The following is a 27652-nucleotide window of genomic DNA, read 5'->3' as shown; positions in this document are numbered from 1 at the left end:
AGTTAAGAAACTGTGCTTTGTCAATGTAAGCCAAATGACGTCACAGAATCCTTCAGGCAGAGAAAGTGACATAAAGGAACAGAAACAAACTAGCAAGCAAAACAATTTCGGACAGAATCACAGTGCTATTTTTCACCAACAGATGGCAGCATAGAGCTCACATTGTTTCCCCCAGTTCCGGGTGACGCCGAAGCCATTTCCGGTGCGCAGGCCTGGCAGGCGCAAAGAAAAAAGAGGGAGGGTCGCCACTGAACATTTGTGTGTGTCTCGTCGATCAGTTCATTACAGAACTATTCATCGTAACGAGACGCGTTCACCGTGTTATGCTCGTCGCATCCCAAAACTGTGTGTTCGCTAGCTCTCATCAACAGAGCATTTCGGCACACCTGCACTTATAAGCGTTCGATCTTGAACAGACATCTTGTACTACTTTCTGAATTTGACTGTGTTTTCCCCCCAAGCTTCAACAAAAGCCGTGTAGAATTTACCTCGCAGTCTAGGCCTAGCATCGGCTCCTATTCTTTTCCGCAGAATTTTAAGGGAGAAGAAATATTGCATTCTCTCTCTTTTTGGCGCACCAAAAAGTTGACTAACTTTCATTGGATTGCTTGTCTTGGTCTTCTCCAGTAGACTGACTGTTTATGCTGAAAATCCAGGTAAGTTTTTGGATGATCTTCGACTGTTGTTGACATGTCAAACAAACGGTATTAGAATTGCGGCTTGCCCTTGAGCCATGCATTGTTGTGAAGTGTCAGATTATTACTACATCGGTTGTTATCGAGAGTTAACTCCGGCGTGCGGCTTAGCTGTTTACGATTGGCGGTTGTAACGGATTAGAAACTCATATTCCAATTCAGCGATATATTCTCACACAAATTAATTTTCTTTAAGTGAAGTAAATAAAAAATTTTTGTGATAGTATTGCATCATTTTCGTCTTTTTATGAAAACTAGACGGCCGGTTTCAGTTATAAAACACTCGAACAATTAACTATAAGTACTTCATGATGGTATTCTTAGATATGTTTTTAAAATTAAAACAATTAAAGATTAGTTTTCATTTTGGGGGAAGTATAATGTTGTGTAATAAATAGGTTTTATGATGGCTGGTAGAAAGCAAAAAATTCTAAATACTTTCTCAGATTCTTTTTTACCTGGTCTTGATGAATCATTATAAGATTCAGATTCATTTTAGAATTGATTACAATAATCAAAGTTAATGCTATTGTTAAGTATTTTATATTTCTTATTTTTAATTTTTTAAGTTTTATATTTTTAAGTATATTATGTTTTATAAAACTATTTTACTGTTTTTTAAAGAACATATTTTTATATTAAAATTAATAACTTTATATTAAAATTGGATGCTTGAATTGTTTATTTTGTTACATACAACAATTCAAATACTTCTAATTAAAAAGTAATGAAAGTGATTAAAATATATTCTTTTAAGTATAGTGGATGAAATTTGTTATTGTCGAAATATAAGTTGTTTTACAGCTAATTTTTCTAATTTAATATGATTACATATTATTCCTTTAAAACTTCCATAGTATTACTCAAAATTTTATCCATTCACTTGTTTAAATTTGCTTTAGATTAATACTGAAAGTTTAATTTAAAAACATGTTCCAGAGTAAGAATATAATTGAATTAATTTTGATTTTGTTGGATATTTTTATCTGGTTTCTTAAATTATCTAACTACTTTAACAATCATCAAATCATTACATAATATATATCTGAGACTGAAGTATCAGATATACATTATATATCTGAGATTGAAATATCAAATATATATTATATATCTGAGATTGAAGTATCAAATATATATTATATATCTGAGATTGAAGTATCAAATATATATTATATATCTGAGATTGAAGTATCAGATATATATTATATATCTGAGATTGAAGTATATTTATTATATGTTTCATTATTAGTAAATGAGAATTCCTTTGCATACTTAGTTTGTTTGTAGGACACATATATTAATTTAAGGTAGTAAATTTTTTATTACATTGATATTTTATTAAATTCTTGGTATTTGCTTGCAGTAACATTTTTAACATATAAATTAGTCAAGTAATACTTTAACTAGAACTAAATAAAATATTTTCAGTTTTAAATTTGATCTTTTTTACATTTATATATGTAATAATATTCATTAAATTTATAACAAAATGAAATAAAAATTTTATTAACTTCATTCTATAAGTAATTTCAAGAACATTTTAAAATTATTTTTATATATAAATATACTGTGTAAATGAATGTTAATGTAATACATTTTATTTTTATTGTAATATGTAAGAAATTTCATAAATATCCATAAATGAACTGTATAAAATTTAAAAACAAAGAAAACTATGTATTGCTTTAGAAGTTATTCATATATTAACATTTTATTTAAAATATAGAATAATTTATATGCACTATAATTTTACAGATAATTTTCTGTAGATATGGAAAGGGCAAAATTAATTCCATTAATTTAATAAACCTTCTATCTTTTAACTGTGATTAATATTTTATTAATAGTCAATATTTGTGCAAGTTTAATAAATGAACATTTATTATTATTCTATACATCTCTATAGAAATATATTAAGTATATATCTGTACTTAAATGAACGTCTAAAATTTTTTATTTAAATTAACTGTATGCTAACATGAAAAAATTTAGATGTTAATTGTGAATGACTTGTTTTGAATTAATCAACAATGACAAAGCTTTCTTGCATCCCCTAACTTAAGGATTTGATAGCAATTTTTTATCTTTTTTTTTATGCATCTCTTGATAGTTCACGACTTCAGCTGCTTTCGTATTGATTCGTAATACTAGATATAATGAAATTTGAATTGGAAATGCAGTTTTATATACTAAATGAAATGAAAACATGAAATCATTATTAATAAAAGAACTTTTATTTCATATCCCAGTTCATAAACTGAGAAATGCAGTTTGAAAAACAATGATTTATATACTATATTAATTTTTTGGTACAAGAATTATATTGAATGGCAGGCACATTTAATATGATTTTTCTGTTTCTAATTGTGTTACGGTAAAATATTTTCTTCCCCCCAAATTTTTTAAAATATTTTTTCGTATTAGTTATCCAAAACATGCATTATAACTATAAAAAAAATGTATAATTTCATGATGTTTGCATGTTCTTGAGTGTGACTTATTATGCTAAATTATATTATACATAACATCTATATTTAATATATTGTTTATTTGGGAACTTGTTAATTTGAAATAAATGAAATATCTCATAATAAATTTGCATTTATTAGATAAGTTTTTACTATAGTCCTATATAAGGATTAGATTAATTCTTAACTAATCTAATCCTTTGAAAAATGTTTATGAAGAAACAAATATAACATTTCATAAGGTTGGACAAATTTGTATTATGTATTCTGAAACTTTAAAAAAATGAAAAATATTCAAAGAAATCAGTAGGTTAGTCTTAATAATTGAATTGGATATTAAAATCCCTTTCATGTACAAAAATGTCTGGATTTTTTTTTTTTTTTTTTGTTCTTCAAATTTGTGTTTGTAAATATGCTAAATTAAATAGAAAACTAACTTTCTGGCAGTTTTTGCAAACATTTTTAAATTGGTTTGAAATTTTTATGATATCTCTTATGATTTAATTTGAATTTTTAGAATAATCTCCTTTTAAAACTTTGAGATAGAATGTAAGGGATTTAATGTCATTATTTACACCTCCAAACGATTAAATGTACTCCAAAATGAGAGGGGGAAAAAAATCGAATAGTTTAAAGTTTCAAAACGTTTCAATATACAAAATGAGAGATATTTATGACCTGGTATCTTTACAATATACAATTGTTTTGATCTCTTTATGATACGTGCCTGTCTAATTCTAATGAATTCGAATGTAAATATTAATCGAAAACTTCCTGACATTTCGTTCGATTCTTTTCTTTCCGAATCTGCTCGATTGGCGAATTGTGTAATAAACAGAATGATTGTAACCCTACAATAACAATATTTTCCCAATCTAATCTATATATTTATATTCCGTTTAAACTCCGAATCGTGTCATTTCTACTTTATTAAATTTCATTTATAAATTTGCGAACAAATATATCGAAGCTTACTTTACTAATTAAAAGTTTTTTTTTATCGAGCTGTTTCGTTTGGAAATTTATTTGCTAATTAAGTGCTCGAGATGAGTTTTTCAGGTATATTTTTAATATATATAAATACAAAAAATACCGTTATATAAAATATTACAATGCTCGAACTCTTTATATCATTCACAATTTTACTTAAAATGAAAATATTAGTTGAAGTAATTTATATTTTTAAATCTTGTAGCCTTCAAAATATTAGATTTAGCCAAACGATTTTTAAAAACTGCCGGAATTATTTAACAGTTTTTACAAATTCCCGCCGTATTATTAATTTATTAAAAATAATATAACATTTGAAAACTTACCGTAATTTAAAATTTTCCGCCGTAAATTATTAATTTGTTTAGAATAATATAAAATTTGATAAAACATTGCGAGTGCAACGTGGAAGGTAATAAATAAAATGATTTAAACTATCAGTAATATTTCTATTTTATAAGGATGGCAACACTTGAGATAAAATAAACGTTTTTCTAAAATTATCTTTTTTTTATACTTCGCTCATTACTAATTTAAATTGCTCATAAATTTGCATTTACTTTTGATAACTAATAAATCCTTGAATTGAAACGAAAATTCTGCGTTTTTAATTGAATATAGATTTTTCCCAGGGGAATTAATTAAAATTTCTAACAATACCATTACCGAATTTTGGAAATTATTATTTGTGAAATGTTAAAAATGTTAATAGTAGAAAAAACACCGGAACTATGAATTGGTAAATTATTAAATTGTATTCAGATAATTACTCCCTCCTCCCTCGTCCAAATGCACATGCAGCTGTTTAACTAGGGAAAAAGCAACATTGTCCCTCCCTTCCATTTCTAATGTTTAAAACGGATGGCTGCCTTAATAGTGTGAAGTTAATTATATAACAAATCATTTGGAAGTAATAATTCTCTGAAACCGGTAATGAGACTATTGCATAAACTGTTTGAGTTATTGTATTAACTGTATAGAAGTAAACTGTTTTAGAGAGTAACGTTACATTTTAGCGTAGAAGATACAAAGCATTTTCATTCGTTTCTAGAAGTAACTGCTTTATCGAATGAAGCATGACTGTAATAAAAATCAGGAAGCACCAGAAATATTTTATTTTTTTCATTTATTAAATCTACTTAATGTGATACACCATACAGCTTTGCATTGCATCACTACTTTTATAAAGGTATTACGTAATCTTCATTTTATCGAATCAACTTTCGTTTTTACCAAAGATTTGGCTTAATTGATTGTGCCTAACTAATGACTTTATTAAGATGTAAAATTGGCAGAATTTTATCTGCAGACCATAAATAGGTTATTTGGGTTAAAAAAAAAAAGAAGGCAGATGGAAAAGAAGAGCATGCATGTTATAGGCTTATTTAAATTGAAAATTTCGAATTCGTGAGTTTACGTGATTTTAAAATTGTAGTCGAGAATTATCGCTTCATTTTGTCTGTTTAGAAAAATTTGAAGCGACTGTTTTAAAGTGTACAAGAACACCTAATATTTTGAAATTTTATTTATAAAAACATTGATTGCATCAAGTAAGAAATTATTTAATGGACCATTTTTTTCACTTAAAGCTTCGCAATTTTGAATTAAATTGATTCTTTTTAATCCTTGATAACTTTGGCATATTAGTTTTCTTCTTCTTCTTTTTTTTTTTTTTTGCATTTATAAATCAAATACATTAAACCAATCATCAATATTAAAACCCAATTTCTTTAATATTAAATCTTATATAAAACTTAACAGGTGTGTTTATTCGTTATATAAGATAAAATTTCTATAAAGCCAATATTGTGATTTACAACGAGACGATTCTTTCATTTTTATGTTTCATTGTCTTCTTTAATTTATTACATTTTTGTTTCGAACTAAAGGCTTTGCTTCTAATTATATTCCAACTCTTCCTTTTCTTTTTCATTTCTCAAGAACTAGCCGCCTTTGATGATCATTTGTTCACGGCAATATTTGTTATAGTTAATTCTAGTTAAATTACTTGTGTGTCATTTTGTGTCCATGAGTCTGTCAAATTGCCATACATTAAAAATATTAAAAAAAAAAAAGTCTTACACATGTTCTGTTAATTGTATACATGAACGTTCTTAATGGAGACCAGATCCATTACATCATAACGCTATTAAAAACGCAAATTGTACTTATCATATTTCGGAATTTTACGTATAATAACTTTACCCATTTATTTGTCTTGTAAATCACACAGATATTAAACTGAATCATTCTTCTTTAGCTTTCAGTAATGGAAGAAAATCACGCGATTAAATATTTGATGAAACAACGGAATCAATATCAATTTCAGGTCAATAATATAATTTCGTTTTGAAAATTACGTAGCAAATATTTTTTTTAAAAATTGCCAAAATTCGGAAAAAAATTGCACGACTACTAAATTATTATAATTAAAAAAACAATTTAAAAAAAATTGGAATGGCGTAAAAATTATTTTTGTACAGCTATATTTTGGGAAGATTTCGTGGAAAACCCCTAAAGTTCCGCTTAATTTTTAATTAAATAAAATTTCAGACAAATCTTTCAAAGGGGCACATTCTCATCTACCAAGGTAACATTTGTGCCAAAATTTGATAGCTTATAGAACGTTAGTACGAACACTGACACATACATTTTCATTATTACTAGCATAAATTTTATCCTCTCAATATTAAAAAATTCTGAAAGACCTGACCATTCATTAAAACTCAACCATAGGTACTCTTATTCGTACCGAAATTGCTAAATTTTGTCAATGTACCTCTTAATATATGCAGTATTATGCTTTGGATGCCAATTAGAAGTTACCATTGTATGTTAGGGAAAGGAGCAGGGGGGGGTGTGTGTGAATATTTTCGGACGTTTTAACATTCATCATAATTAACAGGTTTAAAGGAAAGTTCAGTCTTTCCCTTTTCCAGTCAGGCTGCCTTCTAAGATCGACAAATATTTAAAAATCTGGGAAGAGAATACAATATAGTGTCGTTATCTTCTCCTTAAATCATTTTTGTGTGCTTGTGTGCATGAATTGTAATAATAATAATACTAAAATTTTAATATGATACTATTATTATACCAATATTATGCTTAGAAAGCTTTCATTTCTATTCTTTTAATTATTAAAAAAGATTTATTATTGATACGGAAGAGTCATAGTCGCATTTAGTTTTAACTTTAAATATAGTTTTCTTATTCCTTGACTGATGGCAAGCGATTAAATTTTTTTTTACTTTTGTTTATTTAAATTTACCGTGAGAGAAAAAATCTTGATTAATTGCACTAATTGTATCCAAGTACGTCACACACTAAAATTCGCAATATTCTTCGTTGTAAACGAAAAGTATATACATTATTCCTTCTTTTAAGTTCGATTTTTTTAAAACAATGAACGAAGTCAGTCTTCATTATATTATAGTGAATGTATGTTATGGTGTTTATATTATAATAATCCATGCATTTTCTAGAAGGTTTATGTCAAATATTTTTGATCTTTCCTTATAAAGCATGTAATGTTTGTTAAAGTTTTATAAATAATGTAATACCAAATGTAATTAAAAGCGATTATATTAATGCTTATAATCATAGTAATAATAGGAGATGGTGAGGTTTGAGGTTCTATTATGTAAGGCATTGTCACTCTCCTTTTGTGCAGCTAACACCAATATTGTACTTTATCTGTAACTTGTTATGTGATCAGTGTCAGATCCGAAAGATCTAGAGGGCCAGATTCAAAGAAAAAAAAGGGGAGGCATATATAATACGATTATATATGCTCCACCCACCTCGTCTTCGTCTTTTAAAATTCGACCTAAATTAAAAATTACGAGGTCCGTCGAAGCGGCTGGACCTTAAAGGTAACTAAACTCTTCCTACCTTTAATTCGGTTAAAGATTGATTGAAAGGGTTAAGAGATCGTATACTACTAGAGATTACATTAATCGACTCATAAATTAAGAAATAAAATATCACTACTCTGTCGACTACACTAATGAATGAATGTTAGAACGGAATCTTTTGAAGATGCTATTTGCATATAGAAAAAGCTGCATTCCTGGTGCGTTAGTCATTATTAATTTTTTGACAGTAGAAAGTTCAATTATTGATTGAAAGGGTTAAGAGATCATATAATTACTAGGGATTACTTATCGACTCATGAAATAAGGAAGAAAGTATCAGTACTGTCGACTATACCAATGAATGAATGTTAGAATGGAATCTTTTTGAAGTGTTATCAGCGTACTGAAAAAGTTGCATTTTTAGTGCATTAGTCATTATTGACTTTTCGAAAGCAGAAACTTCAATTATTGATTGAAAGGGTTAAGAGATCGTATAATTACTAGGGATTACTTATCGACTCGTGAAATAAGGAAGAAAGTTTCAGTACTGTCGACTATACCAATGAATGAATGTTAGAACGGAATCTTTTCAAGATGCTATTTGCATATAGAAAAAGCTGCATTCCTGGTGCGTTAGTCATTATTAATTTTTTGACAGTAGAAAGTTCAATTATTGATTGAAAGGGTTAAGAGATCATATAATTACTAGGGATTACTTATCGACTCATGAAATAAGGAAGAAAGTATCAGTACTGTCGACTATACCAATGAATGAATGTTAGAATGGAATCTTTTTTGAAGTGCTATCGGCATACTGAAAAAGTTGCATTTTTAGTGCATTAGTCATTATTGACTTTTTGAAAGCAGAAAGTTTAATTATTGATTGAAAAAGTTTAGAAATCGTATACTATCTATTATAAGTTACATTTATCGACATGAATTAAGAAAGTATCAATATTATCGAACACAATATGAGAACGAAATCTTTAAGAAACGGTATCTACATATTGAAAAAGTTACACACTGACATCATTAATTTTTTAAAATAAAGTGTCAGAGGTGAATGTTATTCTTAGTCAACAGATTGGCATACACAAACATTGCAAGTAGAAAACTTGAGTGCCCTTTTTGAGTTTATTTCATAAAACTTTATGCGACATCATGTCAGACCATCAGAGAGAAAAATACATTTCATTAGTACCCATTTAAAGTGATTGTAAGCCTGTCTTGCAGAAGGTATTGTTGAATCAGTCACTTGTTCGGCAACAAGCAAGTTAGATTGAAAAAAAAAAAAAAAAAAAAACACGCGCAGCTCCTCTGTCGAAGAACAGGTTTTTCTCGTAAACAACTTTTCAACCTTCCTTTATTAGGGGGAGAGAAAGACATTTCGTTGCTTCTTAACTTTAAGTTGAATGTTTGCTCTAAATATTATGATTTGTTCTGAAAAACAATTACGTCTTAATACAGTTTATTTGGGATGCATTCACTAACTCTGAAGTTCATATAAAATGACTTGTTGCTTGATTGTCGGCACTCAAGTCTTGTTTTACAGCTGGATTTCTGATTTTTGAGTTGAATTTTGGACAAAATCTTCAGTTATTGTGTGTCAACCAAGTGTTGTTTTTAACTTATGTTATTTGTGGAAGAGAATTAGTTAATTTTCGAAGTATTTTTAACTGCCACTTATCAATATTAGTTTAGAAATATACTTTAACATTTTTTCATATATTTACTACTAATATAAAGGAATATCTATGTTTTGGCTCTCTACAGGTCAGACCGTTTGACCTACAGCTGATAAATTTGGCATATATATATCTTGGAGGATGAAAATGTGTGCCTCGTTCGACTTTTTTTGAAATTTTAATTAATTTAAACATCATCCGGTAATATTGTTCAAAAATAAATTTTACACCATTTCAAATTTTTTTTTAAAAAAAATTCTTTTTTTAATAATACCAATTTAATAGAACGTATTTTCCTAAATTAGGATTTTTCTCCCCTTATTTCCAATGATATATTATAGCGCTGCTCTGAAATTTAAATCATTTTCTTTGTTTCATCATATATTTGATCAAGTGATTTTCTTCTTTTGTTGACAGTCGAAAAATGATTCTATTTAATATCTATTTTATTTAGAAGACAGAGGAATCGCTCATTTATGTTTTTAATTGGGCTATGATATTAGGGGACTAGTCACCATTAGAAAGGTTCATGTACATTATGAAGAGAACACATAAAAGACAGAACAAACAGAACATATGAGGTCATAACTAAATGATTTTACTAAAATTAAATACAAACATTATCTCCAGGGAACGATCTGGTCTCTAAAGGCGACTATTGAATATGAGAATCGGTGGAAAAGTTCTTATTAAGATGGTATAATTTTTATATATCTGTAATAACTACCAATGATGCAATTTCAGTTGGAATCAAACTGAATTCTTTTGCATACTACCTAAAAATGAATTTAAAATAATTTAGTAAATATTCATTCGAGCGAGGGCACAGTAGAGTATTTAGTTTATATTATGTAACTGAAAGTCGCGGCCAAGATTCTGTTTAAATTACAGTTAAAGAATAAATGCTTTTGAAATATGCTCGAGGTTATTTCTTGTGTATTTTTTGGAAATTATTGCGGTGAAATAATATTATGCTGAAATCCCTTCAGTGACGTGAATGAATTCGTTCAGTGACTGGAATAACCTTTTTAACTTGAGTTGAAAGAATAATGGAATCTGGAAACTATGAACAACTAATAATTGCAACTAATCTTTGCCATTAAGCGGAATTTCTGAAGTATACGCTGAGAAAATATTGTGAATATTCTAGAAGCAAATTGTCTGCTTTCATCTTAAATCCGGTTATTATGGTTGTTGATAAGTTATTGTTTATGTTGGTGGAATCTAGTAGACTATTAGTTGATGACCAGCTGGTTATTCTGGAATAATGGCAATTTTTAATTTTGATAATAAGCCCCCCCCCCTTTTTTTTTTTTGAAAAAAAGATTTTTTTCAGTCATCTTTTACACTCAAAATATTTCAGAATTACAAATTGCTTTTATTAAGCACAAAACAGTTATAGATGTCCGTGGCTTAACTTGCTCCCCTCCCCTTCGTAATTTCAGGTAACCAGTGCTGTATTATACTTCTAAAGCACTAGTATAATACAACATTGTGAACAGTTTATAAATGTCTGTTGCAATTGTGGTAGCACAAACTGTTACTTTTAATATTATGAGTTTTCTTAAAGAAATTTTCCTTGTTTTTTATTGCTGCTATTTGTTATTATATATTGATTGTACTCCGTTCATTTATCAATACTTCTATTCTTTACTGAATTTTGAATCTACCATCGTGTCCTTGTGTCCCATCCTTGGGGATTCTTCAGCCTTTAGTCTTATGTTGAACAACTAAGTGCCGAGAATTAATCCCTTGGTTATAAGAGAGTAATATTGAATCTCATATGGAAAAAAATAGATTTCGAAAAACTCTAAAAAAAAAAAAAAAAAAAAAGGCATCATTAATTCTTCGTTTAGAGGAAGAGATGATTTCTTCAAGCAGATGTTTTCTTTTCTAATTAACCTCAGTCCGAAACGCGATAAATAAAACGCTTCACGTGTCCTCCTAATCGAATGCCTTGTGCTGCATTCTGACACGGAAATATCACTCTTCTCGATGAAGCGTATTCTCTTCACCATTAACAGGTATCAGAGAAAATGGCTCTTCAATTCATTACAGTTTTCTGTTTTATTTATTCAATTCATTCATTCGAACGTTGGTCAAAATGAAACCTTTTTTGAACGATGTATTACTGTGATTTTGAAAACTAATGGCGCTCTTTTTTTCTCATTAGGATCGAAAACTTTTTTAAAATTGTACATTGAAAGTTTTTTTTTTTTTTTTTTTTTTTTTCGAATTTGACTGCAATTTATCTAAATATTATAGACTACTGTATTAATAAGAAAGGATATATCTATTTTGTTCTATCTAAAAGAATATCCAAAAGGCGGTAAAAGGGAGAGGGGGGGATTGATACTGGTGGACATTAACCCTTTATTTACCGATGGTACTTAAGAGTTGCATTTAAATCTGTTTGGTATTTCCACAATGTGCCTATTTATTTTAATGGTATTCAAAAAATACGAAAAATGCAGCTTAAATAACAAGCAGTAGATATCGGCTAGAGAGAGAATTGAAAATATTTAATTATTAATTAAATTGTTATTTTAATTAAAAAAACTTTTTTCCTCTTTTCTGGCCTTAATCTACTCCCAAAACTTAAAGAATGGTGAAAAAATAAAGCTGAAAAATTGATGGTAAGTTAATTCGGTAAATAAAAAGCTAAAATCTTTGGATATCAGTAGCCTTTGTGTGGTGCCGGTTTTCCAAAAATGATAAATTTTTATGGTTATACATATCGTATATATTTAACAGATATATATATTTCAAGAATGAAACTAATCACAAATTAAATTTTAATGTACCCCATCTAAATAAAACATTTTCCCACGTTTATAGTTTTAATTCCACAAATAAAATTGTTTTATAGAATTTTCAGTGAAAAGATTCTTAGAATTTTAACGCAATTAAATAAAATAATTCCTCTGAATTTAAATTATTGCTATCTATGGTAACCTAGAAAAGAGGCCCAGTCGTACGTGGGAAGTATTAAAACGCTTTCCAAAATCCATACCAGAACCCGATTATCGATGATCGGGCATTTGTATATTAACCTGTATGAGATCAAACACTACTCATAAAGTTATATCCTCTACATTAACCTTTTCTTGAATTTTTTTTGAATTTTATGCTTTCAAAATTATGTGTTTGTTTTTAAATTCAGATTTAATACTATAGGAAAAGGAATCCTTATTTATATAACGAATCCGACTACTTAAAAATGAGTAACTTCTTGATTTAGGCAGTCTTAATAAAATTCTGTAACCTTGAGCGCCACGGGAATATCTTTATTTATCTTATGGAGTTTCTGAGAAAGTTTATTTCCTGCCCAACCAGCGTGATGACTTTTACGCAGAATGTAATTACACGTGGTTAGAGGATTGAAGGTCGGTTAATATTACGAATAAAATCTGTTATATGTTAGAATGCCGTTTCAAAACTTTGTATTGAAAATTTAGTTCATCTGCGAAACAAATAGGCTTGTTCGTTTTTCAATGCTTTATTTTATGCTCATTTCGAATATAACAAATCTTAAAATTAAAGTTTTTACAGCTATCATAAATATTTATTTGTGCTTGTAATAGCCGTATAAATTCGGCGTATATTTGAATGTAGAATATAGTAAAATTATTATAATTTTACGATTATAAGTATTAAATTATTTCCTACTTCAGTCTTTATGAACAATTGTTTTCATTGTATCAGTCAGGAGTAGTAAATAGTGACAATTTGCAGTTTGAATTACAATTTTAATAAAAACTCAAACATATTCGTCAATTTCAAGTTGTTTAAAATATCCTGAGGCCAAATTGAAATCAAAGGAACGAATAAACGATTATTATGCGTTGTACCATGCTTTGCTCATTACCATTTTCTAACAGCAATTAAAATAATAAATTACATTTTTTTTTTCTTTTCGTTCGTATGCAAAAAATGTATGATAGTTTTAGTAAATATGTAAATATAATTATTAAAATAAAAAATAGTCATTTCATTACAACATAATTTCATATTACACATACTCTGTGTTTGACAAGTATACTCGTCATCGCTAAATTTTTGCTACACGGTTTAGATGCGCATTTTCCGAAGAGATATTGGTAGAATGCAAAAATGGCATTAAAAAAAGCCCTATATTGTATTCGCGTTCATTTTATGATTTAAAAGAGAAGTATTATCTTGTTCCACTTAAGACAGCTCATTGTAATTTTTTTTCTCTCATTCAAACATTTGTAGTTAGTCAAATCATAAATGACAATCTTAAGAGAATTTCAATTTCTGGTCGAGAATTGTCATCTTTCGAATTCAAATCGAAGAAACAAATTATGTGTCAGGACTCACTTTTTCTTATTAAATGATTCACATGTCGTTTAATCCATATCACTCGAATCGCTTTTAAATTGTCATGACCTTTTTATTATTATTATTTCATTTTGTCAAAGAGAATTTAAATGTTTCGCGTGATTACATTTTAAAGAGTCGGAGTGGTGGGGCTAAAAGCTAGTTGAATTCGTTTTTTACTTAAAGTTGACATTAAAGACTCTAAATCCAATTTCTAAATCATCCCTGACGGTGATTGCTGGGAAAACTTGACAATATTAGAACGAGAGAGAGAGAGGAAGAAATGCTAAAAAAATAAAATCTTGACACACATAATTTACGATTAAAATTTAATCTGTGGAAGGAAAAAAAAAAAGTTCTTCCTTCATCAAAGCGACATTTTTTTTTCTAGTTGTGACATCATTAAACATAATTTTTTCCCCTTTTTGGAGCAATTATCTTGTTACGAGACATCAGTTTCGTTAAGTGAGGGAAGGAAGAGAACATGGAAAAAAAAAAAAAAATGCTACTCTGCCCTTTTTGCGGACCCTTTTCTAGCCTTGAGAAATAAAAGCTTAATGGAGATTTATACGTAAAATATTAAAAGCCCATTTTTGCACTTCAATTGCACTTACCGAACTCGGCAGGACTTTTAAAAACTGTTTGTCTATTCCCGTCCGTGTTTTTAGTTTTACTGCGGCCGCCATTTTATTCTTTGTTTCCTTTTTGGCGTTCTCTTTCATCGCCCGCCGTTAAAAGCAGACGATATAATAAAATAATAATAATAAAGAAGAAGAAAAAATGGATGGTAACGGAAAAAAATGTTTCCTAAAAACAACACGAGTGGCGCTGCTGTCTTTTGAGTTAAAGTAGCAGTTAAAGAATATTCTTCTTGCCGAAGTTTTAAAATGGAGCGCCACTTGGAAATACATTTTTAGGCTTCTTCAAAATGGCATCAGCGAGAGCAACGGCTGTTAAGACTTTGGGCTTTTTTTGGTCATTTTTTTTTCCTGTTCTTTGAAGGGGGAGGAAAGAGCTTAAGTGTTTTCCTTAAAAGGAAATGCGCGCATACATGCATTCACGCTCAAACTGGGAGAAAAATCAAATGACAAAATAATAAATAAATAGTCGAACAGCTTGTAAACAGATTTTTTTTTCTTTTTCTTATGTTTGAAATGCATGGAAGACGAAAATGTGACATTTCGATAATATGGGTGGGCTTAGTGGTCATTTAGTATTATTCCATGTGGTTTCTATTCCGAACTACAATGAATTTATTTGTTACTTTTAGCTACCTTTCAGCATCAGTCGTACTTCAGGCACGTTGAATTTCTTAATTGTCAGCTGATTTCTTTTCTTCTCAAAATCTTTTCAAAATTAACTGGGTTAATAAATACTAAAAACATTTATCGACTGTAAGGATTATAATTTGCAAATTAAAAGGCTATTTTGGTCCATTTATTCTCCATTCCATATGTAGTATAATTAAAGAAAATTTTCGCTAACACGACCTTTAACATTATGGTATCCTATTCATAGAATCCATATACATGCATATATCTAGGCTTTTTTCTTTTGCTAAGCCTTTCCAGATGAGAAAGACTTTATGAAAACCCGAGAGTTGCCGAATTTGTTTATATAGATGATTGTGTTTATTCCCAGCTTTTCTATTAACTAATTCGTTCCGATTGTAAAATCTATACAAATATAATATTTTTATCAGAATTTACTATTCCATTATACTGGGCGCATTTCATGCATTATGTCACTAACCTTTTATTTGTAGCCAGAAACGGAAAATCTTTTTAATATGAGTGCTTCCCGAGACCCTATCTTCCATTGAAATTTTTGCATGTTGCCATGTTTTTACATCTTTGGTGCCCAGGTTTGGTTTCTGTGCCATTAAAATCCAACTTGAATCTCCAACTCCAGTGGAATTGTAAGCGGATAAAATCATTGCTGCAGACAACTCTAATTCTAATTTCTTAATCTTTTAAAAATGATAATAAATTTCACAATTCTTCTAAAAAAACTTCTAAAACATTTTTAAAAAAATCTTCTAAATTCTTTCTAAAAGAAACATTCGTTTTGGCTTTTAATAGTCAGTATAAACCAATTTTTTTCCTGTCTTAAATGACTGAATGCGTGGTATTTACCTCAAAGACTTCAAAATTAATGATTGGTTAGACTTACTCGCTAAACAAGTTCTTTATGTTATGTACACGATATATCCGTAAACCAAACCAGGTATTGATTCTTATAAATTCTCGTCTAGGAGGGCTATTACCACAGCTTAATTTATATCAATCACAATCAATGAGCCATTGAATTCTCAGAGTTCGTAGTGGTTTACTTTCTACTTTGTTATCAAATTGGAGATCTCAAAATGTTTCTTAAAATCGGATAGAAAAAGTATTTTTAACTTGTGAATTCAAAATATTGACGGTCTACCTCGGTGCAGATCGGATCTTCCGTCCCGATTCCCTCGCTATGTTCGGTTGGAGAAGACATCCCATGCAAACGTCGCAATCAACGAGCCATTGAAGCGATTCAACCGCAGGATTCTCATCAATCAATTGCGCCACCCACCAATGTCCACTGCTTGTCAGGATGGACGGTCCGACTCCGACACTCTCCTGCACCGCCCACTCTTGCATGCCTAATGGACATCGGCTATCGTGAATTGGAATGCTTGTTTTTGGCTTGATTGTTGCTATTTCGCTGTTGTTGGTGTAATCTTTACTGTAGATCGGCTTGCGTTAAATGGCGATAACTCTTTGCTTTGCCTTTGTTTAAATTACTGCAATTGGAGCAAATAGTTTAAAAGAATGTTGGATGGAGAATTCAGAAAATACATTTGCTATGTTTAATTTAATGCATGATTTAATTTAATGCTGTGTTTAATGCATGATTGAGGAGGACAACACATTAGTGTCTCGCTCTCCGTATTTCTCATTATGCGAATGTTAACATGTTTTAGCCTCAATTGATTTAACTTTTAGCCGCACTTTATATGCATAGTATTGACTCGTTCATATTTTCAGAAGAAAAAAAAGTATTGCATTTTCTGTGCATCTTAATCAACAATAACTGGGTAGCATCAAAATGAGATTGCTTGTATGATTTAAATATCTTGTTAATGAATCTTTTTTACAGTTAATGTGAAACTCTTAGATTTTATAACTTTATAAAATTTCTAGAATTGTAATTGAGCGGTGAAGGATTTTTATATTGTCATTATCTGTTTTTCATAGTAATTTCATCAACACAAAGGCCATATACATATACTAATTGTATTCAAAGTTTTTTTTAAAAGAATGCAATATTAACGGATGAAGGGCTCTACAACAGGATTTTAATGATTAATTACTGCATCAGTCATTACTAAAATGTCTCTTTTTAGGCTTTTCTGAAACAAATGAAAATAAAAAAATAAAGTGAAATAGCTACATTAAAAACTATGAATTGAAAACATGTTGCTTATAAGCAAATATATCGTTTTAACATAATAAAGAAAGATTAAGCACAGCACAGTAGCGTTCAAAGTATCATATTGTATACTTCATTAATAAACTCATTACGAACATCCAGCAATTTTAAATTGACACTTTATGAAGAGTGAATACTAAAGACAAGAATTCTTTCTTCCCGATGTTTATCTATTCCAGCATTCTAGAACCAATATATTACAATCAACATGCTGCCATATGGATCGAAAGTTAGCCTATTCATAACATGCTAGTCGGTGCGCGTACGTGCATATCTGTAAAAATTTAATATATCAGTTAAAAAGATTAAATTTGTCTCAAGTTATTCAGTACTTCCATTCTGTTCATTGTTTTTATTCTTTAATTGAAACGATGAAATCCATCTACTTTATTAAAAAAAAAAAAATCGTACTATGTATTGAAAAATAAATGGTTAGATTTTCTTCTGGTAACTCCAACATGCTTATTTTTAATTAATCTCATGCTTCATATGCCTTATATTAGATGAAGTGTACTAAATCGACCTTTAGTGCCTTAAAACTCGATCCACCTAAACATCTTTTTAATTAAATACTTATTTGCCTGTTTCATTGCCTTCATTTCAATTATTCGTTATTTGAATGACTTTATAGTCGATTTTTCATATTATGAAGTATATGCCATTCCACTTATGTAGTTAATTTTACTCCCTCCTGTTTTGAACTTAATTTAAGACGTTTGAAAATCCTTTTGAACTGTCTTTCATGCAGCTGACATTCGGATCCGATCTTCGGGTTGATATCTCATAGTATCTGACAAATGAATTGCATTACTTAATACAAACATTTTTTTTAATAACTTCCATTCATATGTTGAATTCCTGACCAAGCCCAAACATTCCAGCGATCTCTTGACATTAATTGGAATTGAACTTTTTACATAATAGTGTTTCTTAAGATAAATCCTATATCTTATCTAGAGACGAGTCGTCTGAGTCACGACTTTCTTGTTTCTTTTCTGCCCTTTGAATAATACATTTGCCCTCAGGTGTTGACCCCATATACATCTGTCTTTCTAAATTGCGGTTTGTCGTGGTTTCAGTTTTCTTTGTATCCATCCTGCAGTGACCATGGACCAGAAGGTGGCCAATTTAGCGACAAAAGTCAGAAATTTGACTGCGGTCAGAGTCAGTGGGTGGCTTGGAATGTACCCTTGAAAAGATACGAGTGATTAATGACTTTCTTTGCATCCTACCCTTTTCCACCCAAAAATGGGTTCGTCCCTTTTACAAGATTTCCCCCTGTCCACGTCGAATACGATAGTTCTTGAAATCTCTGTAGGTTCTTCTACCTGGAGTGACGCATTTTATTGTTAGTTACGTTACCACTAGTTACGTGAAGAATAAATGATCTAGGTAAGTATTGTGCTATTTAAGCTATTGTTTCATACTATGAGCTGAAGCGTTAAGTTTTTTATGATAAGGAATTTTGTTGTTGATAAAACTTTATATATATCATTTGCACTTCTGCATGCATTTACAAACGAAGTTATAAAGAGATCGAAAGAAAGAAGGAAAAGATCTTAAAAGACTTGTCTGTACAAGTCTTGTTTTTAATATGGCGTTTTTATTTGTGAGGATGTATGATGATGCTTATTTGTCAAGTCTGCGATGTACTTTAAGTCTTAGAAAAAATTTCATAAAGGAAATGAAACTTCATTTACCAATTTTATTAAAGAAACTTTGGGGATCTCTGTGACTTTTCTATGTTTAGATTGTCATGTCAGAAGATTTGGATTGAAAATTGTGTGCTGGAAAATATTTTTATAACATTTCGAGTATTTTTTGAATGAAATTTATCTATAGTTTCATACAATAAGTAACTATATCGGCCTTTCCATGTATTATGCACAATGCGTGCTTTTACATTATTCGTTGTATATTTTTAGATTAAGATTTTATTATCTATAGAGTTTAAACCTTTTGGTGGCGATCGAAAATATCATATGTATGTGAAGAATGTCGAAACAATTTGATAAATTTGCTAGAGTTTGGGGAAAAAGATCAGAATTTTTTTTTTTACAATATTCAAAAAGGACTATATTAAGAAAAAACGGAAGAACAAATGAATGTCAGTTGTATTTCAGTATTTTTTTTAGAGGATTTATATGCCATCGCCTGCGCCATCGTCATTGGTATTTTTCACAAGTGTTGAAAACGACAATATATTGTCGTTTGGCACTAAGAGTTTTTCCCTAAATTATCAAAAGTTTGATTTCGTATGATAGCATTTAAGTTTCTTCAGATTTGTTAGTACTACAGTTCTCAGCACTCTTAAACTTCCCTTTTCGATCTTAAAATGGGTTCGACCCATTGCTTAAGGTTCCCTTGAATTCCCTGTTGGAAAAAAATAAATAAAAGTAGCTGTAGCAGTACGAGGGTGTAGGCCCGAAAAGGAAGGACTTGCAATAACTGGATGTCAAGCTATTGGCAATCGATCAGACCCTGGAAAGACAGGCGAGTGAAACAGCTGGCCTCATGTCGACAGTAAATAGAAATATCCAAATAACAGCGACTCCAGCCATATTAAGGAAAAAGACTCTGGAAAAGGTTGGGGGAGGGTCTGAAAAGAGGAAGGGGGCGTAGAATGTAATATAGGAGTATATATATTAGTTTCTGATCTCGGAATTGTTTCTAGATGGTTTAATTTAGCTCGGAGACTAGGAGTGCATTTATTGGAGGCTCTCAGTATTGCCTTGCTGCTGCTGGGCTGGATAGAGGCAAAAACCCAATTGCTATTTGAAATGCGGTTCCTGAGGGGGGGAGAGGGGCTGCGTGGGGGGTGTCCGGAATTATTTAATTAAAGGAGGGGGCTTGTGCGCCACGTGACATCGACTCCTTTTTCTTTGTTTTAAGGGCCAATACTTCATTCTCGTCTGGAATATTGCCTTTCCTCTCCTCTGAAGACGAGGAATGCTTTTATTTTTTGTTGATAAGGCTATAACTATTTTTGAAAATTATTATTATCCTGGAGTTTTCTCCTCTGTTCTACCATCAATTCTATTTATCCCTTATCAATTATTTTTATTGTACATTGAAAATGATATATGAAATCTTTTTATTTATAAAGAATAATAGTGCAATTTTTCTACTAAAAATTTTTGTAAAACGTTAATTGATTTTTTTTTTAAACTTAGAAGCCTACATTATTTTTGCGCTTGAAAATTTAAAAATTTGACCTGGATTCTGCATTGTCAAGTACTTTAACCTTGATAACTTTTTATCTGCTTAGTTGTTGCTTTCTTTATATTCGTGTTTAATCTTTTTTATTTTAGCGATGAGCAACACATTTAACATTGTTGACAAGAATAGGACATTTTTTTTTTTTTTTTTTTTTTTCAAATGAGCTTCATTGAATAGTTTAAGTTCAAAATCAAAATTAACTTTTGGGTCACTGGGTCTGGCGTGATTTGGGAAAGTTTCACATGCTTGAACTGTGAAGTAAGTCGCACCTAGGTGCGTTTCATAATTTTTAATGGTAGTTTTTATTTTCTAAGTAATATTATTGTCTAACTAGTAAAACTGTGTAGGCTGATTTTCCGCATTTCGTGAGGAATATATAAATGAATTTTAGATTATATATTCACTTAATTTGCATCTTAATTCTAAATGTCGTGATCCTTGAAATTTTTTTGTCACTCACTATTTAAAAAGAGTTGCCATTTCCCCCTTTCCCAAATTAGCATTAAAACTGCCATAATCTATTAACTAACATCTAATTATATAAATCTTTAATTTCTTCTTCTCCTGCAAGTGATAAAGCTTTTTTTCCCCACCTACTCGCACTCATTTTTCGTATCTCATTTAAACATTTATCTTATTTCTATTCCTTCATTAAAAAACTGCTTAAATTAAGAAATTTATCGTTTTAAGTTTTAATAAGGTGAATTGCTGTCAGTTTGGGAAAATATTTTCTGGTACATCAAAATCATTTAAGAAATTGGTAAGCCGAATGTTCATTTGAACAACAGCTATTGTATTTGTTTGGCTGCACATGTATGGATGTTTCTGCCCCCTCCGTCCTGTTTTTTGTTAATTACACATTTGATCCCCTTCTTGAACAAACTTTGAGAACAGTATTCATACTCATACTAGAAACAATTATAGGCATTTTCATTGAAAATTTGTTTATGGACCATCTCTCGTTATCCGTTCGTTGCACATATTAACCCTTTGTGTACACATTTATTTGAAATTTTTTGTGTACTTAAAGCATATTTAATTTTATGAGCAAGCAAGAGCAGTAGATTTTGTGACGTATCAGAACGTCACGCACGTCTTTGCCCAAATAAATGCATGACGAACTAATACGTCAAATGTAGACAAAGGGTTAATTATATTCTATTTAATAAAATAAAGACATTATTTACTTATATGCATTACAGTATAGCAAGAAAAAATATAAATTTTTTGAATAATGTTATAAAAATTTATATAGAAAATTTTAGGTTAGTATTCCCCTTTTAGATATTTCTCAAATCTCTGAAAATTCATATTCAGTAATTTTATTTGTATACTTCAGATTTCAGCTGTCGACATAAAGCATTAAGATTGAAATAAGCTTTTCCATAACGGAAAAATTTCTCTTAAAAGTTGCTTCACGTTGATAAATACAATTTTTGTTCAATCTTTTGTTAATCTGAGTCATAGTTAAGAAGAAGAATCGAGTTTTCAGTGTTCGATCATGTAGGTTTGTCGGCATACGTGAAAAGGGAAACGGTATTCAGAATATAAATTCTCCAATTAGTTTCAACTTGTGCGGTCACCACGTGTCACCAGCTGTATTGCCCCTCCTCAACGAATAACATCCATTGTACGCTAGTACCATTGTACACATTGTACATCAGAACTAGTACCTTCATTCTCGATAGAAGTACATCTTATCGTCCTACGTGTGAGAGGAAGAGAATCAGCGTTTAAGTAAAATCTTTAAAAATATTTTCTATCATTTTTATTCTCAAGTATTTTAATAATTTACGATATTTTCATGTTATTCTTATTTATGCATTATTTTAACTTAACATTTGAATATATATTAAAAGTGGTTACAATTTCAACTTTAGATATTACTACAGACGACATCGGTGCAGTGCAAAATAAAAACCAATTTTATTGGAAAGATTCGGTTCTGAAAAATTTCGATAATATTCTAATTTCTGGTAAGTGTATTCTTTCCATATTGTATTAGAAACTTATTAATACATAAATTGACTGGTAATCCACAAAATCAATGGATACTTGAATCCGTTTATATTATTCATATTTCTGTCTGTATTATTCTTGTATTTTAGGGATCTATTTTGCATAGAAAGATACATACCAATACATATCAAAATTTTGATAATACATATAATTGTTGGCAATGTTTATTTTTTCCATATTGTATTAGGAACTGATCAAAAAAATAATTTGATAGATAATCCCCAAAATCAACAAATCCTTGAATCCTTTTGTATTATTCAGATTTCGATCTGAACTGTCTAGTATTTTAGGCATCTATTTTGCGTAGAAAGATACATATCAAAATTTTCATAATGCATATAATTGTTGGCAATTATATGTATATATTCTTTTCATATTGTATTAGGAACTTATCAATAAATAAATTGACTGGTAATCCTCAAAATCAATGGATACTTGAATCCATTTTATATTATTTATATTTCTATCTGTATTATTCTTGTATTTTAGGCATCTACTTTGCATAGAAAGATACATACCAATACATATCAATTTTGATAATACATATAATTGTTGGCAAGTCTATTTTTTCCATATTGTATTAGAAACGTATAAAAAAAAATGATAGATAATCCTCAAAATCAACAAATCCTTGAATCCTTTTGTATTCATATTGCGATCAGTACTTTCTAGTATTTTAGGCATCTATTTTGAGTCCAGTAAACATATCAAACTTTTCATGATGCATATAATTGTTGGCAATATATGTATATATTCTTTTCATATTGTATTAGGAACTTATCAAAAGATAACTTGACTGGTAATCCTCAAAATCAATGGATACTTGAATCCATTTTATATTTATTCATGTTTCGATCTGTATTATTCTAGTATTTCAGGCACCTATTTTGCATAGAAAGATACATGCCAAATAAATTCGTTTTACTTTCTTACGTTCTAATAGATTTAAGAAAAAATATTCTGATTCCACCTTTTGTGAACCGTTGATGTTTACAAAAGATTCTGATAGAGAATTGGCAAAAATTTCGTCGTTTTTTCAGTACTCATAATGCGCTAGCATATTATTTGTGGACTTCTTAAAAAAATATTTATAATTAGCTATCCACAAAATAAATGGATATTTGCTAGCATTCTATACTTACTATTACTTTTTCATTTTCATTATATGTTGTTCTAATATTTTAGACATCTGTTTTGGAAACCTAGAATTGCAAAATTCATCGTTACCGTATATATTTTTTTCTTCTGTTCAATTGCATCTTTCCATTTTTCTATTTTTTTTAAAAAAATCTTGTGAAGATTTGAGAATTATTTCTAGTGTTCTTGAGATAGCTGTATTGACGTTGTTAAACCTTGAGAACATTTCAATTTCTCAAATGTCGAAACCATGTTTTAGTCTTTTAACTTTCTGTCATTGTCACTAATGCTGGTCAGAGACTAGAACGAAGAATTTTATTGTTCGATGGAATGACCTTTGTGCCTGACAAAATTTTTTGTTTGCAAGTGTGTTTAAATGATCGTTAGCGCATTGTTTGATAGTTGTTAGTTCAGTTGCTGTCGCAGTATTCTTAATATAAAGCTGCCACTCATTTGAGAATAAAAGTAAAGAGCTTTAATTTTGGAAGAAAAGAAATTACCGATTACGAAATTCTAAGTTGTAGAAAATAATCGAACGGTGGATGGAAAATAACACTCACTTTCAGATTTATAAATTGATAAATCTGAAAGTTTATCAATTTATAAAAATGAATTTTATTTAATCGGTTTAATTGATTGTTAGTAATCTGTTATCCATCAGACTAGATAATAACTGGATTAATGAAAATTTATTTTAAAAAATGCAAGAGATTAAATTGCATTATGGGTATGTATTTTTTAATAGAAAACATTCTTATAGTGCAAAATGTTACAAATGATATAAAATTATACAGAAAAATCATACTCTATATAATAAATGATGCTGTATGAAATTCAAAAGTTGAGCAGTTGCTTAATGTTCGCTTGCATCAAAATCACTGCATGCTGCTTTGCACTTGCCAGTTGAAAATTTTTGACTATAAGATAGACTAAATTAGAGAGACTTCGTAAACATGAAAACATTTTATGGAATCGGTGCATCATCATGCATGTCAAGAATGTTTACTTAAAGTGCTTACCACGTGCACGGTCACATTTCTTAGATTATATAAGATAAATAATTTAGTAATAGATATGAATATTAGTAATTTAAATATATATGAATATTAGTAATTTAAATATATATGAATATTAGTAATTTAAATATATATGAATATTATCAATTTATTAATAGATATGAATATTAGTAATTTAAATATATATGAATATTATCAATTTATTAATAGATATGAATGTTAATAATTCATTAATAGTTTTCAAAATAAGAATATCACAGACATGCCTTGACATGTTTTCTTTTCATGGGCTTCCACTTATCCTGCTAGAAGTTCCGGGTTATTGAATTGATGTGTCTACTGTAAAGATGAAAATATTTTATGGAATTACTGCATAATCATGTCCATCAATAATATCTACTAAAAGTCCTTACCGTGACCTGGTTTATATTTCCCAGATTATCTAATGTTAATAATTACTTGAAATGAAATAGTTTTCAAAATGCGAATGTCACAGACATCCACAAGCCTATGAAGCATTTTCTTTTTGCAATCTTCTATTCGTCCTGCTAGAGACCCAAGGCTATTGGATTGAGATATTGAGAACCGGGGTATTAATTGATATGAATCTACTGTAAAGATGAAACTATTTTATAAAATTGATGCATAATTACTCCGACCAATACGTACATTATTAAATAAATGTATGTTCATGATATTATGATCGTCTTTTTCTGGATTCTGATCTGTTTTGTTCATATTTGAAACTATACTACCAATTATATAAAATTAATTCAAGGATTTGTGGCATTGCGGCTTACCATATTATTTCGCGGCATCATTCTACTTTCTAAGAAGGACTAGTCAAGGAGGCGCCAGGTTATATAACACCAGCTTACTCACTGAGTAAATTACTCAGTGAGTAAGTAACTACGCTAAGGTTTATAGAATGAATCAAAAATATCTCGTAAAATGTTTCAAGAAAAATGCAAGGGGAAGGGATTCCTTTTCTCGAAAGAAACTTTGAAATTCTGTTAACTACCTAATTGCATTAAAACTTTTACGTGTATTTCATATATGCTTTTTTTTTTTTTTTGTATTAGGACACTATTAATAAAATTTATTTTAAGAATAAATTAAAAGATTTAGAGTGTAAAGGACTTAAGGCGCATCGAAATTAAAATGCTTCAAACTTAATATCATCTTATTAAGAAATAGAAAGAATGCAGGTTGAAAGCTTTGTTTATTGTAAAAGATTAGTTATATTTCTCTTCTCTTTAAGATTTTTTAATAGTGGACATATGTATTATTATCATTATTATACTTTATCAACTTTGGATATTGTTAAACTCTTTAGATAATGATAGATCTAACCATTTCTCGTCAGAGCTACACAACATACCCTTATATTTGTTATAATTAAAATCTCCCCAGTTATATTTTCATCCTGATGATGCGGAAGGTGGTGAATTATGAAAACGATCCTATTTTCCCCAACTTTTCTTGTACGAGAGACTATTTTGTCCGGGATTGGGAAAGAAAAACACCCGCTTTGCTTCTGGTAAAATGGAGTCATTTCGAACTTGATGACGGGTCCTTTTCCTCCCTCCTTAAGCCAGCCTCCCGAAGAAAATTTCTTTGAGGTAACAAGTTGCAGAGGCAAATGCTAAAAGCCTTCCTTGCCTATTAGGAAGTCGGTCGTGTATTATGCAGTCTCTGTAATCGCTCGGTCCCCCTTAACGACGGCAGCCATTAAAGATGTAAAATCGTCATTATTTTGTCAAATAAATACAAAAGAGCCGCCGTTTTGAAAATCGGAACTTTTTCCCAGGATAACTTCTTACCCTGTTATTAAAAATAATAGATGACGTATGGCGCTTGTTGGAATAGTGTACGGGTTTGTTTGAAACTAAAGCAACTTGGAGGGAAATTGTTTTTTCACTTCTTGTTTTTATCTAATTGATGGGAAACGAGATTATATGTTGTATATAACGTGTTTATGCTTGTAGGTGAATCATTTAGCGGTTCTGGTTAAATTTATAGCGCAGCTTTAAGATAGTTAAAGTCAGGTGGATTTAAATTCCATTCTTTACTTGTTGATGCATGATTTTGGGGACACAATCTTAAAATAATTGACGGGCAAGAGATGGTTGCAAACAGTTTAGTGCACCCATACTTGTTAAATTATCGAAGATTGAGTTACATTGTTTTTTCACTATATTTTTAATAATAATAAATGCAGAGGAACTATGCATTGTCTTTGACAAATATTTGTCTTCTTAGGGTTTAAACTATACTGATATAATTCTTTTAGAGGTATTCATTTTTCTTTTTGCATTTTTTGAAGAACCAAATATTTAAATACACGAAAAAGGGTTTGTGATGTATAACATCACAGATATTTTAGTGTATTAAAACTTTCATATGATAAAAATGAAGTAAAATTATTTATATTTTGTTGCCATTTTTAGATTTTTCTTTATTATTGAAATTCCATTTGATTATACAGGATTTTATGTTCACAACGAAATATTTTCATTGGTCTAGTATTAATTCAACGGTTTGATAAATGCATAAGTCAGTATTGTGTGACAAATATTAAATATAACATTCATACTATTCAAGCATACTGGGCCCATTTAATAATTATGTTGATGAGTTAGATTGTATTATTCAAAACCAGTGGCAGTGCTTTCCCCTCTAATTTCTAATATTATTAGTGTTTTATATTCGAGTGAAAACAACAAAGTATGGATCTCGGATACCTACCCTTGTATAGAT

The 27652-nt window shown here is 29.6% G+C and overlaps 1 protein-coding gene across 5 annotated transcripts in view; it reads left to right on the top strand.

Moving 5' to 3' along the window:
* The first annotated feature begins 234 nt into the window (after nt 1-234).
* The window catches only part of LOC129981744 (LIM domain transcription factor LMO4-like), a 246043-nt gene continuing 218625 nt past the window's right edge, over nt 235-27652 (top strand). For 2 of the 5 annotated variants that reach the window (XM_056092717.1, XM_056092720.1), the window contains exons 1-2: nt 235-656; nt 22601-22696. The gene's annotated coding sequence lies outside the window, so the exon portion shown is untranslated. Of the gene's footprint in view, nt 657-22342; nt 22458-22600; nt 22697-27652 lie in introns of those variants that run through there. The other 3 variants (XM_056092719.1, XM_056092721.1, XM_056092718.1) reach the window with 2 other exon arrangements.

This window comes from Argiope bruennichi, chromosome 8, assembly GCF_947563725.1.
Source record: "Argiope bruennichi chromosome 8, qqArgBrue1.1, whole genome shotgun sequence".
NCBI classification, from domain to species: Eukaryota; Metazoa; Arthropoda; class Arachnida; order Araneae; family Araneidae; genus Argiope; species Argiope bruennichi.
Note: the sequence above shows the minus strand (reverse complement) of the source record. Positions and strands in the feature narration are given on the sequence as shown.